Genomic DNA, 11,025 nt, shown 5'->3' with positions numbered 1-11,025 from the left:
GGCCTAGTCCTCTCCCTCCCCTTCCTCCCCTTTTCTTTTCCCTCCCTCTCTTCTGATATTTTTCTTTCTTCTGGAAATTTTCACATACATATCTAAATTTTCTCTTACTTAGTATAAAACTGTTTACTGTGTCTATCATTTTAACCAGCAAAACCAGGCCATACATGATTCAGTGGCTCGATGAAATCCCTGCCCCCCTCCAAAAAAAAAAAACAACCTTTGTTATTGTTGTTTCAATTCTGTCTTCAGTTACTTTTTAAGAGTAATTTATTTGGTCTTGTAGCTAACGTAAAAGATGCACAACATTTGGGGATAACTTGACTGTGCCTTGTGTGTGTGTGTGTGTGTGTGTGTGTGTGTGTGTGTGTGTGTATTATGTTGAGTTCTCATCTTTCCTTCCTTTCTGGGTGTTTTCATTGGAACTTATTAGAGCCTTCTTAGGCGGATGCCACTTAAGCAGGAAACCTCATTTCTCTTGGAAGCACATATACTCTTAATCTTTTCTAGTTTATCTGTTGAATATCCTGCTTGGCTTCTGCAGAACCTCTGAAAGATTTCTCTCTTTCAATTCACCCATAAATTAAAAATAACCGTCGTGGTCAGTCCCCAAGCGTGATGATACTATTACATGTTTACTGCATGTTCTGCATACCAGGCTCGCATCTGTCATCATGCGGTGCGGCCAATTTCTGAGAGGCAGGCCCTCAGCCAGCCATTCTGATGCACCAGGAGGAAAGCCTGACTTTCTAAATGGCTTATGGGAAATCGTTTTTGCCAACATCACTAACATGATTTTATTTCTACTTACAAATTTGTCCCAAGTTTGGTGGTGTGTTATTTATTCATTCATCCATTTTCTAAATTAAAGCCTGTCTTGAAAACCTACTCTGTGCCACTCACTTTGTACCAGGAACCAGAGACAGAGATATGAGACTGTGCATTTTAATTTACTTTAACTGTCAATGTGAATTATTGGTGGTTTTGGTTTTCTTTCATAGTCTCCTGCAGTGTTCTTGGGAATAGACATTGATATAACCTTTTAGGGGGACACCCAGTAAAAATCTATCAAAGTTTAAAATGTAGATATCTCTTTACTTAGCAATTCTACTTCCAGGAACTTATCCTCTAGAAAAAAACAATCATTTATTGCGAAACATAGGTATTGCAGCATTGCTTTTAGTAACAAAAACCTTGAAACTACGTAAAATAATATTAATTACAACAACAGCGGTAGTTGTTGTTGTTAGAGTTGTTAGAGTTGTTAGTAGTTGTTAGAGCATATCTGTTTAAGGTGCTTTCCATGGTTATTATCTCATTGAATTCTCACAGTAATCCCCAGGAGGAGGTTCTTCTATTATTTCTGTTTTTACAGATAAGGAAGGTCAGGCATCAGGAATTTAAGTAAAAAGTTCACAAAGCTAGTGAAGGGTGTGGAGGGCTGAGGAATCTAAAGGGGATAATAAATTCTTGAACAGCCCTACAATGGGCTAAACCTACTGGTTGGAAAGAATGTGGGTGGAGTCTATTTAGATGTATTCAATTATGTGTTAACTGGGAAAACCCAGATGATATAATAACCCATGAAGTACGTACAATACTATGTTTGTAGAAATGTATTATGGCCCAGTGTTTTTATATGTGTAGAAAATGTACTCTGGAAGGATTTGCATCACTGTCACTCTGTTTATCTTGGGGCAGTGGGATTCCGGAGATATTTTCACTTGATACATTATCCACTTCTGTATTATTTATACTTTCATTAGTGAGCCAGTTTTATTTTTATAAATAAGGATAAATTTAAGTCGCTGAAGCCCACTTAGGGTGAATCACGGTTCCTCTCACTAAACTCACACATGCAACCTCGGCACCGTTGCCATCTGGGGGCAGTTGTAGGATGTTCAGCAGCATCCCTGGCCTCTACCCACTAGATACCAGTAGCCCCCCACCCCCCCAACAAATTGTGACTACCAGAAATGTCTCCAGACCTTGCCGGATGTCCCCTGGGGGTGGCGTGTCCCTGGATGAGAAGCCCTGAGGCAGACACTGGCCTGTTAGTGTGTGTTCCTCTGCATCCTGAGGGTCGTAATGAAGATAGTCTCTGTCCATCTGAGCATCTTTCAGACTTCACAGGTCCTTCATGTGGAATTCAGAAGCCTTTCAACCAGAGCAGACAAATCTTGTTTGTCTCTCGCTAGTCAATTTAACTAACCACCGTTGACCTGTCAGCAGATAATCAACAGGTCCCACATCTCTATGTTTTAAACTATACACCGTTCTGAATCTTGGGGAGTGGGGGACACTGATTTTTCTATTATCAACAACTTCCCCAAAGAAGGGGCTTCCAGTGCCCTTCCCTTAACAAGTTTCATTAAGGAACCCACCTATTAAATATTCAAAATATATAGACTGTTCCTGTTGAGGATCTAATTATACAGTAAATTAGCTGATGTCCAGTCTGTTGCCTTTAAAGCACATCGTTGATGTTTCCAATACTTACATAAGATATAGGGCCTGTTTATTAAGAGTCTTCAACTGTATATAAAACTAGAACAGTCAAAAGTAATGGTGTCTACTGAAGGATTCTTTATCATATGAATTTACCTTTAGTCATCTATTATTTATTTCAGCTATTTTATATGCCATTATAATAAATATTATGACAGAGAAAGCTTTTACGCTTCGACTTACTGTACTAGTCTTTACTTGCCTGCAATCCTTCAGGAAAATGTAGCCGTGCCTTACCTATAGTTAATGTAAATCATCACTTACATTAGAGTGAAAAATTGACTATGAAAAAAAGGCTCTTTCTTCAATAGCAAGGCATAAATGCCCGATCATGTTGACTGCCAAACTCCCGCGCCATTTGCTGTCCTTCCTGAAACTGTTTTTAAGCTGCAAAGTGAATACATCGCATAGAGGGAAGTTGGAAGGTTTTCGGATATTTTCACTCTCTTGTTTGTTTCTGGCAAGATAAGCATTTTTTTAATCCAGAGTGCAAAATATTGCCTATTACCGTCTAAGCATTTTTAATAGTTTTGCTTTACGTGGTGCGTTAACTCATACACCAAATTAAATGAGTTGTTATCCGGTGCAGTTTCTCCTTGAATCAGCCTCACAATTACCCGTAGATATTGATACAGTTATTTTGCAAGTTGAGTTCCAGCAACCCAAGGCAGAAATTCTGACCTGTATATAACGAAGAAAGCGTTGTCATGATTTTCTTGTTAGGGATGTTTACGAATTTAGTGGGGAAGGCAGAGTTGAAGGGCACTTGTGAGGGCTCAGGAGTGAAGGCTGCTGCCTGATGGTTGATCTGAAAGTCAGGAATGACAAAATCAACCCCTCTCCTTCAAGGCTGTAAGAAAAAATCCAGGGGTTTGCTAAGGATCATTTTTGGTTTGGTTCCCTATTTCGAAATTGGACTCTTCCCTAAGAGCATTTTCCTTGTTGAAGGCACAGTGGTGTACAGATTGGTTCAGGTGTGTAGAGCCGTAAAAGAGACTCTTAAACTCTGCTTTCTCCTTGGGGAGAAATGCTTTTTCAGAAAGAGCATCTATCAGTACGTCCTTTTAATCTTTAGGCTTGTCCCAAGGTTGGGCAAACTCCCCATCAGGCTCGCTCACGATGCTGGTTTGGGTTATTCTCCTGAGAGGTACAAGAGCTGAAAGGAGATGCAAGTCTCTGTCTACTCCTGCATTTCCCAGCAAAAATGCCGCCACCCGTGGCCACCATTAACATCACTTAAAAGATACTGGAGAAATTGGCGTTGTGAAGTCCCGCATAGGATGTTGGTGAATTATGAAACCAGTGTAGTTAGGTCTGTATTGTAGTTCAGTGAATACTGTCATGTCAATAACATGCTCAGCACCAGTGTCTCCTGCTGTTGTAAATGTGACAACTCGTATTTAAGGTTTCAGAACATAAAGTCAGGACCAAGTGTATGTAAAGTGGAAGGGTGAGAGGCATCGGCGTAACGCAATTAGGGCCCATTGGATTAGAATTTGCAGGAGGCCATTAGCAATAAGCTCTGAATGTAGATTATTGCCTTGGTTACATTTTCTCTTTCAGCACTAGGCTTCTCTTGTAAATTTGAAGTGTATGAAATAAATATGATGCAAAATAGACACAAACAGGAATATATAGAGGGTGTTACTTTCTTCATAGCTTCTCAGCGTCATCTGTTGAAGAATATGCGGACAGGGCTACAGCGCGGTGTGGTACTCCAGTGAGGACACGAGCACTGGAACCATCCCAACCAGTTGGGAACCTGGATCTGTGTCTGACTAGGCTGTGCCACTTAAACCATACCAGCCTCTGTTTTCTAGTCTGTGGAATGGGGGAAATGATAGATACTTCAAAAGATTTTTTCCTATGACTCTTTAATGAAAAATAAATGCCAAGCATGTCATAGATGCTCATTATTTTTTTGGCTCTGGTTATCAATAAATATATGTACATGAGAGCTTTTTTTTAGGGAAACCCTGAAACGAACTCTTCTCTAAGTGTAAGAGAGGGTAGGCGCACACCCATCAAATTCACATAGATTGGCACCTTCACGGTACATGGTCAGTCTCACCCCTGTGGCTCCATAGGGTGAGTCCCCATCTGCTGAAAGAGAGTTTCCTCTGGGTGTGTTGGAGGCTGGGCTCCCTGCTCCCATTCATTCACCTGGGTTTCTCTGTCCTTCCATCTCCAACAGTTGTTACCGTGTGCTCTTCTTTTTGACCAGCTCACAGGTGGCCCTTGTATCATAACAGGAGGAAGAGCTGATCTTACCTGCTGCTAGGCTAGGATTGAGTAGAAAGAGTGCAGTGGGGATGCTTTGGTCCAGTTGACTGGAGGAAACAAGACTCCTGGACTAGATGAGAGTATTTTGAAGTGTGCCCACCTGAGTTCACCTTGAGGTCCCATCACACACAACAGCTTGGTTCCCAGACCAGCTCCTTTTGGTTCATTACAGGATAGTGGAGAAAAGTCATTGATATATTCTAGCTAATTCATAGTTTACAATTCATAATGGTTTTTAAGGAATAATCTGTTTTTTAAATATGTTTGGTCGCTTGAAATTATTTATATACAGCTTTCCAAAGGCCTATTACCATTAGATGTTATCTTTTTTGTTCTTCCATTGATGGTAAGCGGATTATGGGTGTGAGATATTTCCTCTTACGTGGTGTTGCAATGATGGGGAATAAAGGAAAAGAAGCAAAGGAGATGGGATCTTTGGAATATATGTGTACCTTTAGAGGCAGAGTTAGTGAATGAATGAGTGAATGAGTTCACTCTTGTAAATATTGTCTCTCTTATTGTGGACCAGGAACGGGACAGCATGCTGCCTCTGTACGAGGCTATTACAGATCTGGTGGTTTCCCCTGGGATTGGCCTTGGTGTGAAGGCCTCTGAGGGGCATGAGGACAGGTGGGCCATGTGGGCATTGTGGAGTATGCAGTAGGGATTAAAATCATGGCTTGGTGTGAATTGTGGTTCTGCCAGTTACTACCTGCATGAAGATATGCAGTCACTTTATGAACTTAATTTTCTCCATCCGTGAAATGGGCGGGTGATAATAACTGCCCACAGACGGTTACTGTAAGGAAAGAGGGTACTGTGGGGCGAGGGATCGTATGGCCAGGGTTCTCAGATGGCTGCCATTGGCCAGTTGGGCCCCGTTCACCTGTCTCAGTGAAGAGTGAAGCAGTTCAGGGCAGATGGTGATGATGGTGGTGGTGGTGTTGACAACAGTGCTAAAGACAACAACAAAAGCAATCAGAGTAATACTGTTCCTTGGTAACAGTTATAGAATACTTCTCAGGTGTCAGGCGCTATTCTAAGGATTTTACATATATCACCTCACTTCCTGATAAAGCAGGTGCTCTTGTTTCCATTTTACAGAAGAGAAAACTGATTGCACAAGAAGTAACTTTCCCAGTTGGTAAGTGCTAGAAGTGGGATTTAGACCCAGGAGGTCCAACTTGAGTCTATGGCCTTCACCATGGTCTTAACACCTTTCAGGTTCAGAACACTTACTGAGTTTGGAAACTGGGGTACCTTGGCCTCTGGGGGATTCGGTGAGCCTCCTTCCTCCTGCTCTGGGGTCATGTGTCATCCATCCTCCATCACAGAGCTGCTGTTCATACTTTGAGCTACTTCAGGTAAATTTGTGAAATAAAGAAGGGAGACTGCAATTGCTAATATGCTTTATGATTGAAAAACAAACAGTGGACATCACATTTTAGCAGTGGCCTTACAAATGATTATTATTATTTATGTGCCCCATATCTTATATACATCATACCTCATCTTTACCCTAATCGTGTGAGGCAAACGCACATTTTGGCATTGGTGCTAAGGCCCAGAGCAGTCACACAGCTCCCCTGAAGTCGCGCGGTCAGCACTGTGGTCATGCTGGTCTGTGGTTCCGAGTCAGCCCAACTCTGCCATCTCCCGTGGATGATAACATCTTCCCACTTCTCCCTTTAAATACCACACAGTCCCTATATGGTTCCTTTGGTTTCAGGCAGTATCACATCTGAGTCATACTTGGCTAATTTATAGTCGTAAAATGGTATGAGAGATCACTGTTACATAACAACAGCAGGAACCCCTTTGATTCTGCATTTGCAGACTCCTGAATCACTAAGCCAGGGTTTCTGAACTTAATAAAGAACAAACCAAGAAGACTTGGTCTGTTGAGAGTGTCGGTGGACTGTGCTCCACCGAGCATCCCCTGACGTCCAGGGAAATGGAAGAAGAACGTGTGGGTTGCTTCATTACTGTGTCTTTCTGGCTGAGCCTGGGGTGTTGGGAGCAGGTGGGCTTCTCAACGACTTAGACGTTGCCTGGTGCTTCGTGTGTGGAATGCCACCTGTGCAGTTCTCTTTGAAAGCAATGGGTGCCAGCATCTGTATACATAATTTAAAATAAATTTACATTCCTATTTTGCCTGAGATGATAAATTTGTGTACTGGTGCGATTAAAGAAAAGGGTGAGGATTTGGGGAAGGGTTGAGAGAGGCATTTTATAGCATTTTAAGATTCAAAGTTCTAGTAAGAAGTTGTTTCTGTTAACCAAAGCTAAGTGGATGGACGGTTGGCCGGCTGGCTGGATAGATGGATAGGTAGAGAGGAAGGGAAGAGGGGAGGGACCTTTGGAAAGCTAACAGTTAATATTGGGGTGGTGGGATTATAGATGCTTTCTTTTGGCCACGTTCATCTGTCATTTCTAAATTTTTCTATCACTAATGGAAAGTATGAAGCAGGAAGTGGCCTGAAATGAGCCTAGAGAGGTAGATGGGGCAAAATCATGGACTGAGTGTTAGTCGTTACTGTTATTCATTGCGCATATGTTTGCATTTCTGTTCTCGCTGGGCATATGGAGGGTTGCACCTTTTCGAAGCTAAGCACAGCCACAACACTTACTCTGCCAACAAAACGTGAGCACAAGTGACACGTATCACCACTGGGTGGAAGCCTGTGACATTCCACGTGCACCTTGTCACATTCTCTTCCCCGCACTGTAGAGACTGGTGATGTTACAGAGGGTGGAGGCTCCACCTGATGGGGCCCCTGGCCAGTGACAGTAAACAGGACCCCACTGACATAAGATGGGCATGAAGCGTGAGCAAGTGATAATCGTCTGTTGTCTTAAGACATTGAGGTTTGGGGGCTGTTCCTTACTGAAGCTCATCCTGATCAATACGGAGGCACTTGTGTGAGCCACACTAAGGAATTAGGAGCGTATCTTGTTGGCCATTCCAAGCTACAAAAACGTTTTAAGCTAGAACTTTGTATATGGGCATCTGTTGCCAATCCAGAGAGCACACTCTGGCCAAACAGGCCTGAACTTTTCACATCCTGAGCGGCATACGCAGATTTAACATCTTAAAAAAAAACTCAACGGTTCTTTAGTGGTGACGGAATAGTTCTGTATCTTGAATCTGTGCACATGATAAAATGTCGTAGAATTATACACACAGTTATTCCAAGTAAAAGGAACTGAGTGCGTCCCAGAACTGGTGAAATCCAAGTAATGTCTGCAGTCTAATAAATTACACTGTGACAGTGTCGATTTTCTAATTTTGATAACGTGCTATACTTGGATAAGATGCCCCCTTGGGTGGATGCTAGGAGACGGGTACGTGGGCACTCTCACTACTATTTTTGCCACTTGCTCTGAGTCTATAATTCGTTCCAAATTAAAGTTAACGACAACAACAGCAGCAAAAGTGAGTTATACCAGGATAGTGAACTGTGGCCAGTCCCAGGTTCATAGTCAGACTCAGCGGCAAATCTCACCTTGGCAGATGGGGCCTCTTGCTTTCACCTAGCAATCGTCAGCTTATCCCTCAGAAATGCTTTCTGTCTGCAGTCTGTCAGCCCCTGCCTTCTCATTTAGAGCATGTCCCACGATAAACATTTCTATCACGTTAAGTTTGTCTGCCAATCGGAAGAGCAAACCCCCCAACCCACACACATCAACACATACACACACCTTAATTCTAAAAGCTGTGTTTTTCCTTCACTGGACTTAACTGAATTGCACACACAGTTTCTCTGCATTTCTCAGGGTCAGTGGCAGAAACAGGAAACCTGATACCGAGGGCAGGAGAATTACCTGAGTAATTGTGTGTGGACGTGAATCACTGTCCCCAGGAGCCTAGTAACACACAGCCTGTGGATTAGTCTGTTGAACTACTTGATGGCTTGTGACCCCTTGTTCCCCCTGGATGTGTATGGTCTGATTTTGTTCTTATTGGTAGTGGCAGCCCTGTGCTTTATCTTCAAGTGAAGGGGGGGGACCAAAAGACAGTTTACCACGTGTAAGTTGCACATTTAGAAGAATGTACTGGCCCATTTGGCTGCACCATCATTTTCATTGGAAATATTGCTTTGGGGTCACCATCTGGGAATGTTCTCCCTGTTTTATGGGGGAAGAATGAACATCCATTTTTCTAATATGTAGCCAGCGTATCCCTTGGGGTTTCCATCGGGGGCTCGGCTGACAGGAGCAATGTCTTTACCACCCCTTCCTTAATAGATTAAATAGTTGACTTTCCTCTTGTGGTCCATTCAAAGTTCTGTAAGATTCTGTGTTGGCGGTGCGTGCCGTGCTCTGTGCCGGGAGAGGCTGGGGCCGGAGCGGGCAGGATGAGGGTGAAAGGCCACTTTACTCGCTCACTCGGAACATCAGATTGGGTAGTTGAGCATTTAGGAGGCATAAGAATCTATGGGGAAGACAAGTTAGCCATTAGCAGACTTCCCACTCAGAAGAGGTTTTAGCCACAGATAAATATCCGTCATGCAGACAGAAAGCGGGGGGGGGGCGTTTGCTCCCCATCTGGAGACCCAAGCGCTCTGCATGGGGTACAGTATCACTCAAGTGCATCCTCTTCTCCTGGGGGCAGTTTCCCTCCCTGTAGGATGAGGGGCGTGGCCTTGCCTTACCTGGACCCTCCAGGTGCAATACTTCCCTAACAAAACCCATGTGTTGGGGCTTCCCTGGTGGCGCAGTGGTTGAGAGTCCGCCTGCCGATGCAGGGGACACGGGTTCGTGCCCCGGTCCTGGAGGATCCCCACATGCCGCGGAGCGGCTAGGCCCGTGAGCCATGGCCGCTGGGCCTGCGCGTCCGGAGCCTGTGCTCCGCAACGGGAGAGGCCATGGCAGTGGGAGGCCCGCGTACCGCAACAAAAAACAAAAAAACCCATGTGTTGGCACTTCCCCTTTTCCTGCATCAGGTTAAACACTTCTCCTTCTTCCAAAATCTGCAGGTTTGAGCATCTGCTGCTGTTACCTGAGGAATTTAAATCTTCTTTGGCCAACTTGCCTTTGCCACTGATAAGCTCTTGGGGTTTGGGGAGGTCATTGAATCCCTCCCTACGCCCTTTCCCTAAAACTGGGCTCTGTTAGTGGGCAGGACCTGGATCCTCTAGAAGCCAACAGTGATCTGGTCCGATGTGGTCTTCGGGGGGCACCGGTGCTTGTCATCAACATCGTTTCATCCACCTTGCTGCACTGTTGCCCACCCAAACCACGGTTTACTACACAGTGGCCTCAGGGGAAGAATTTGTCACCATGGGCATCTTATCTCCTCCTGGTTAAACTGATGAAATGCTTTGTCTCTTCAAGGCAGGATGTTAGATGCTTTATACTTAATCTCACAATGCTGAGAGTAGATAATATTCACATTTACAGATGAGGGAACTGAGGCTCAGAAAGGTTACAGGGCCCAAAGTCAGTGTGCTTTCCTGCTGCCTCGGCCTGATATGTATTGTTCAAGGCCCGGGACTTGGGTCGGAGCCCAGGACCTAGGCGGCAGAGGTGAACTGCCGTAGACACATGAAGCTTCTCAGCACAGTTTGCATCCATTCGGGTGGAGGATGTCCCCAGCAGTGCCGTTTGCATCCCCCTTCATAATATTCTAGTATTGTGTTGGTCTCCATAGTCTTACTTTAACCTCGCAGTCTAGACAAGAATTCCCAAGCTCAGCGTTCGTTTTATGGGGATCTGCTTACCTGAACAGGCAGGTGGCCTGGCAGTCTGTCCTTCAGCGGAGGGACGTCTAAGAAGTGATAGCATTTCAGCTCACACTCCAAAGTCCAGCGAGACTCAAAAATTGGGAGGGCTCTGTAAATACAAGGCAACTCTGATCTTTCCAGAAGTGTGCTAGGAGGCCCTGCAGTGGAACAGGGTGGCTTCAAATCCTGACCACTGCAGTCCTTTTGGTGTCTCTCCAGGAGGGAACTTGGGCTCCAGCCAGTGTCAGACTGACTTGAAGTCCTGCCGTCCACGCTTCTTAGCTCCGGAATCTCTTATAAGATGCCACACTGTAAAACAGGCAAACTACAAACGTATCCTTCAGTTGTCCTGAGGATGAAATGAGATGATGCCTGTAAATGCCCACCCACCATCGGCTCAGCGTAGACATTAATGGCCTCATTAATAGCATCATTATTACCATCCATATGTGCCCTGCCCATCTATAGGGTTCACAGGGTTACTAAACCAGGGAGGTGTTGAGCAGTCAGG

The 11,025-nt window shown here is 44.4% G+C and overlaps 1 protein-coding gene across 3 annotated transcripts in view; it reads left to right on the top strand.

Moving 5' to 3' along the window:
- Positions 1-11,025, top strand: part of WWOX (WW domain containing oxidoreductase) — a 983,400-nt gene that overhangs the window by 243,830 nt on the left and 728,545 nt on the right. The gene's annotated exons all lie outside the window — the stretch shown is intronic.

This window comes from Monodon monoceros, unplaced genomic scaffold (genome assembly GCF_005190385.1).
Source record: "Monodon monoceros isolate NGI ecotype Baffin Bay Population unplaced genomic scaffold, NGI_Narwhal_1 Super_Scaffold_10, whole genome shotgun sequence".
NCBI classification, from domain to species: domain Eukaryota; kingdom Metazoa; phylum Chordata; class Mammalia; order Artiodactyla; family Monodontidae; genus Monodon; species Monodon monoceros.
This window is presented reverse-complemented; position numbering and strand designations above follow the sequence as displayed.